Source organism: Amphiura filiformis, chromosome 18 (genome assembly GCF_039555335.1).
Source record: "Amphiura filiformis chromosome 18, Afil_fr2py, whole genome shotgun sequence".
Taxonomy (NCBI): domain Eukaryota; kingdom Metazoa; phylum Echinodermata; class Ophiuroidea; order Amphilepidida; family Amphiuridae; genus Amphiura; species Amphiura filiformis.
This window is the reverse complement of record NC_092645.1, coordinates 33198005-33204589: the sequence shown is the minus strand read 5'-3', so window position 1 is coordinate 33204589 and position 6585 is coordinate 33198005. Positions and strand designations below refer to the sequence as shown.

Below are 6585 nucleotides of genomic sequence, written 5' to 3'. Positions count from 1 at the left end.
ATATTTTGCATAATACGCTGATGGGGCAGGTCCGCCCTCCAGTTTGGGGTAAGTCCGCCCGGGGAAGATATAGGGCGAACATGCCCCATCCTCAAAAGGGCGAACGTGCCCCTTGTGCACATTTTTGTATTTTCTTCAGGGTATGCAAAATACAAATCGAATAAGGAGTCTAAAACTGCATTAAATCTTTGACAAATCCATATATGTTCCCAATACAGATTTCCATTAAAACCATCTGTATTTATGTATCAATGATAATACAACATTATTAATGCAAGAAAAAATTACGTTTTGGTGTAATTTTTTTGTTTTGGCTGCAGTTTGATGCACACGTCCCTATATATCGGGTAGCTAATATGAGAAGTTTATAATGACCTATGGCACCTAATTTTGCCATCACCAAATTCCCCGATAGCCGTAGTGCTGAGAAACAAGGGGTGGGCGAACCTGCCCCTAGGGCGAACACTCCCCGCTCTCCCCTAATGAACTTTCTTTAGCGCATTAGCGGTTAACAACCCATCAATAACATTAGGCATGCTCTTCAAGTTCGGGGTTATGCAACGTACCCAACGCGAATAATATTTCTTATCAGTTTTCCTATATCGGCGGGCCTGCTAAAGGCTTCTAAAATGTGATGCGATCAAGCAAAATCAGTCGGAACTCGGAAATGTTGATTTTGAGATATAGCCAAACAAAGGAAATATTTTCTTTTGTTTCTTCTTGTTTTGGAAACTCTTTATTTGCTCATATCTTTGGAACTGGTTGTTCAATTACAATGGGGTTTGTGACAACTCAATTTTTCCACAAGAGCGTACTATAGGCACCGCCAGGGTTCGAACCCCCGGGGTTCTTCGAAAAAAAATTTACGGGGATGTGCCACGCAGACTTTCGGATGCTGACTTTCTCTATACCTACTTTTTGCTGGTTTTGCCACCCATCAGTATACCAATTTTCCCCAAAACCGTAGCACATCCCCGTATACCTTCAACCAGGGAGAACCCCCTCCGGGGTTCGAACCAGCAACCTCTCTCACCATAGAACGCCTTATCGATTGAGCTAACTTGACTGCTATAAAATCGAGATCTGACAGCTAAATGTATTATTAGGTTTAATGTTATTATGTTTAAAACCATAATAAATTAATATATGATTTTGTTCAAATTTCATTTTGCCAAAATTGCCAAAAATTATGAAATAATATAGTGTCAGGGAGGTTTTCTGGTCATTTAAAGCTGACATAAGGTAAAATGAATGAAACTAAAATTTACCATCTTAGGCATAACTGTAGAGCTCTATGGTGGATTTAATGCATTTAATTATTAAAAGGTCATTTCGTGATCCACAGCCTCATCCCCCCCACATTTATACATTCATTGAATGACCTTGAAAATGTTGGGTACAAAAACTCAATTTTGCACTATGAATGTTTAATTGAGGTTATTGAACTATGCCATTAGGATGAGGCCATTGTGGTTCGTAAAAAAATCGTGATAATGTAGCTGTAGGGTACGGTATTTTAACAATGCAAAATACTTGTAAAGTCATTAACGTTTACAATACAACAAATCGTCACGCTTAATATAGTTACCACAGCAACATGTATACCTTCCATTGGGTATTAATATATCATATTCATATCATATAAACATTCAGAGGAGACAAAGAAGTGTCACTCAGAAGAACGCCGAAAGAAACAAATTATGAAATATCAGAACTTGAAGATAATTATTCATTACCGTCAAAAGAAAGCTTTGAGAATATTAAACCTCAGATAGTGAGCATAGAAGTCATTCAACACCCATATTTAAAAAAATGCATAGGGCCATATTAAGGTTAGCAACTGTTGCGATTTGGTAGCTCACAGCATCTTGCGAATGGTAGTGAGCTTTGGCAACAAATGCATTGATCATTTTATAGCGAGCGTTTTATATTCAAATATCACAGATATACTTTCGTAGGTCCTGCGGTTCTTGAGTAAATATGTTGTAAAGAAAGCTGAAACAACAACACGTTTGTAAAACGTATAACTTATTCACAACAATAAATCAAGCATGTTTTCAAAGTATATTAATAATGTAGAATGAACTTTTGCAAAACACCAAAAGTGTTCTTATAAGAGATTTGTTAGCACATTCTATTTCCTACAATATCAGTGCAAATTTCGCTCCATTCGGTTCCTACCAGTCAGCGTCATACCCCGGCGTCATACATTTTTGCACTTGTTGCCTGCCTCAAGAGATGCTTCCAAGTCCTACGATCCAGAGCTGCAACCTCAGCCTCCTTTACCGTCCATCTTAGGTCCAGCCTTGAGATGTCTCTGTGAATGACGTCTCTCTCTACGATGTCTTTGGACGACCAGGTTTGCGTCTACCATGGGTTGGCTTCCAAAGGTATTAAAAATTTAAAATTTAATGAAACGGTGTGAAGTTTCCAAACTTTTTTTGAGGAGTTTATTTATTTTCTTTCTTTTTTTGTGTGTGTGTGTGATTTTTTTTTTTTTTCAATTTTGATTTTTTTTGTGGCGTCGATGGGACACCGTAGCCTACCCCAACGTCTGTGCGGAAATACTTCAATCACCCGCCTACAGTACTAGACTTCGTATATCTTAGAAAGACACTTTCATAATTTTTTTGGTTGTTGTTAACTTCGGCCCCTTTTTACGTTTTGATTTTTTTTTTTTGTAGATTACACTGGCAATCGCTCTCCTCAGTTTTTCCCCATTGGTAAGTTATGATGCTCAAGGTACCGTACATGTTAAGTTCGTCGATTTACCAAGATAGTGATCTCGGCTTTTCGGTGGCACTAGAGCTTCGACCCTCTTTTAATTTCCTTTTTTTGCCACGAAGAAAAAAATATCATAAAGAGCTTGATAATCAGTCCAAGAGAACGCCAAATATGGATCAGGAGTATTACATAATAATACCCTGCTATGACAATAGCTGCACTATAGGTTAATCGTATAATCTCCTTATGTGGTTAGCATGGCTGGGCCAGGAAATCCACAAGGTCAGCCAATGTATGTACATGTATTCGGTACATGTGCCATATCTTTTACAATGGGTGATAAATTTCTGGTTTGTTTTATTTCAAAACGCAACATTCGATATTCTAAAGCTTGGTCCAAATCCAAGAGAAGAACCAACTCTAGTAATGTATGTGGTTTCAAATTATATCAGACGTTGCCTTTTTGATAGAAATGGTGTTTGTTGATGTGCATAGTTTCCCATTAGATCATAACATGCTGTTGTACATCCAAGGTCAAAGGTCTTTTAATCCATATTTGGCGTTGTTCTGGGACTGATAATACTAGCGGATGTAGCGGAATTTTGAAAGATCAAGAATTTAATAATAAAAAGGGAAAAGAGTTTGTTCCCACACCGGGAATCGAACCCGGGCCACGGCGGTGAGAGCGCCGGATCCTAACCACTAGACCATATGGGATGTGATGCTGGTTTAAAGCTAAACATATTATTTATTTGCAATTTAATTACCAACTATATGCAAGTTTGTGCCATTTTTGTCAGATATATATTTTCTCAATCATTTTACGGGCCTGCTCCTGGTGATATATCGGAGGGATTGGGTGGAAAAGGCTCTTTCAGGGGCACTAGCTATGGAAACATTTTGGCAGTATAGCTTCTTAAAAAGCTAGCCTCATCATATTAGGCCTAGGCCTATAATACTGTAGGCCTATGAAATGTGACCCGTGCAGAGTTCTATACATATTTTACTGGGTCAACTCCCGGGGGTCCACTGCACTTGAAAAATGGCCTAATCAATAATGCACGATCATACTCCTTTGTTGTGCAGCCTCGATAGGGCCTAAACTTAACTCCATATCAATGATATGAATAGATGTTTCATGGTTTTAGACCACAATCAATCATCTGGAAGCAAATTGATTTTTATATTCGTCAAAATTTTATTATAAAATACAATTCTCCTGCCGAAAACAGTAATTTAGGCAAAAGGGACCTAAGTATCAGCATTCAATTAAAACTTTTTACATGCAGGATAATAATTTATAAAAAAAATAATTCAAAAACGCACAGTTAGTAATTAAATTTCAAATAAATAATACATTTAGCTTTACTCTCACATCCCATCCCATATGGTCTAGTGGTTAGGATCCGGCGTTTTCACCGCCGTGGCCCGGGTTCGATTCCCGGTGTGGGAAGAAATTCTGGGGTTTTTTTTTTGTCTTGTTTTTTGTATAAATCTTAAAATTCCTGATCTTCCACAATTCCACTTATTATACATTTACTTCTTCAGGGTGCCTCGTGTTATTTTTTTTCCTTCATAGGGTATGAAACAATTTAACAGAGGCTCATATTGAAGATACACATTTTCCCCAAAGACCTACATTTTTTGGTGTTTTTTGAACAAAGAAATCTATATCTTCATCAGAAGGACATTCCTCGTATTCAAAATGCAATTCGATATGTCTGATGATGTACTCTCAGGTTCATACACAATCTGCTATCTACTGTACTATTCAAAAAGCAATTCAATGATACACAATCTGCTATCTTTTTTTCCATTTTTATTCACCTGTACTTGGTACTTGGGCCTGGTGGAAAGGAAAAAAGAACATACAGGCATGGTCCACCAGACCCCATCTTAATTACGGTAATCAAGATAGACACAAAGATGCAATCAGAGTATGACAATGAGATTTTAAAAATACTGCCCCAGCATGACAACAGGACCCAACGGATACCTCTGTTAAAAAGAGCATAATGCTGAAAAAGGCAAGCAAAAACAAGTAGTGGTAGTCCAGCAAAGGCAAGAAAAAATTTCCTTTTTAAAAAACCAGACACAAATGCCACCGTTGGGTCCCCCCACCATGGATGGGCAGAATAAGCACCATAGTAAACTAAGGTGAAACAAATACGAGCCGTAATGTTGGTTACAAGTGAATCAATTAAATACAGATCAGGGATTTTCTACATAAAAACAAAAATCCCACCCCTAATACCCCCTCAACACACCCACCCACCCATCCCCCAAACACATACATATACATGTAGGACAAGTGACAAAACAAACCACAAATAACTTTCCCATCAATACAATTAACATGGTCACAGTACAAAAACATGGTCCACCACTACTGAATATAGCAATCCAGTGATATACAACAATTCAGTGATTCACAATCTGCTATCTACTGAAGATAGCAATCAAGTGATATACAACAATTCCGTGATACACACTCTGCTATCTACTGAAGATAGCAATCCAGTGATATACAACAATTCAGTGATGCACAATCTGCTATCTACTGAAGATAGCAATCAAGTGATATACAACAATTCAGTAATACACAATCTGCTATCTACTGAAGATAGCAATTAAGTGATATACAACAATTCAGTGATGCACAATCTGCTATCTACTGAAGATAGCAATCAAGTGATATACAACAATTCAGTGATGCACAATCTGCTATCTACTGAAGATAGCAATCAAGTGATATACAACAATTCAGTGATACACAATCTGCTATCTACTGAAGATAGCAATCAAGTGATATACAACAATTCAGTGATACACAATCTGCTATCTACTGAAGATAGCAATCAAGTGATATACAACAATTCAGTGATACACACTCTGTTATCTATTGAAGATAGCAATCAAGTGATATTCAACAATTCAGTGATACACAATCTGCTATCTACTGAAGATAGCAATCAAGTGATATACAACAATTCAGTGATACACAATCTGCTATCTACTGAAGATAGCAATCCAGTGATATACAACAATTCAGTGATACACAATCTGCTATCTACTGAAGATAGCAATCCAGTGATATACAACAATTCAGTGATACACAATCTGCTATCTACTGAAGATAGCAATCCAGTGATATACAACAATTCAGTGATACACACTCTGTTATCTACTGAAGATAGCAATCCAGTGATATACAACAATTCAGTGATACACAATCTGCTATCTACTGAAGGACAGCAATCCAGTGATATTCAACAATTCCGTGATACACACTCTGCTATCTACTGAAGATAGCAAGCAAGTGATATACAACAATTCAAGGATACACAATCTGCTATCTACTGAAGATAGCAATCAAGTGATATACAACAATTCAGTGATACACAATCTGCTATCTACTGAAGATAGCAATCCTGTGATATTCAACAATTCAGTGATACACATGCCATCTACTGAAGTCAAGTTAGCTCAATCGTTAAGGCGTTTGACTATGGTGCGAGAGCTAGCGGGTTCGAACCCTGTCGGTGCCTGGTATGCTCTTGTGGAAAATTGAGATAGCTTGAAATTTCCCTGGACAAGGAACTTATTGCTAATTCTGAATTGTCTCGTTGTAACCCGTACGCAACTCGGGGAGCTAATCCTGGTTGCGATGGTTATTGGTGGAATGTCTAGGATACGGTGTGCGCTCTTGTAGCAGTTAAGTCCCTGATTTATTGTTAAATGGTTTATGGAATGATGTGGGGCCGTAGTGGTCAGAGTCAACCTGTAAAGTGTGCAAAGGCATGTGGATCAAGGTCTAGGCGTTGTGCCTGTGCGTAGCGAGCTATAAATCAAAAAGAAATT

At 37.8% G+C, this 6585-nt stretch overlaps 2 non-coding genes across 2 annotated transcripts; one reads left to right on the top strand and one right to left on the bottom strand.

Annotated features, from left to right (window-relative positions):
• Positions 1 to 3369: 3369 nt before the first annotated feature.
• Positions 3370 to 3441, bottom strand: Trnae-cuc (transfer RNA glutamic acid (anticodon CUC)). Its single transcript has one exon. It is a non-coding gene; the product is annotated as a tRNA-Glu (tRNA).
• Positions 3442 to 4105: 664 nt separating this feature from the next.
• Trnae-uuc (transfer RNA glutamic acid (anticodon UUC)) lies at positions 4106 to 4177 on the top strand. Its single transcript has one exon. It is a non-coding gene; the product is annotated as a tRNA-Glu (tRNA).
• The last annotated feature ends 2408 nt before the right edge of the window (positions 4178 to 6585 follow it).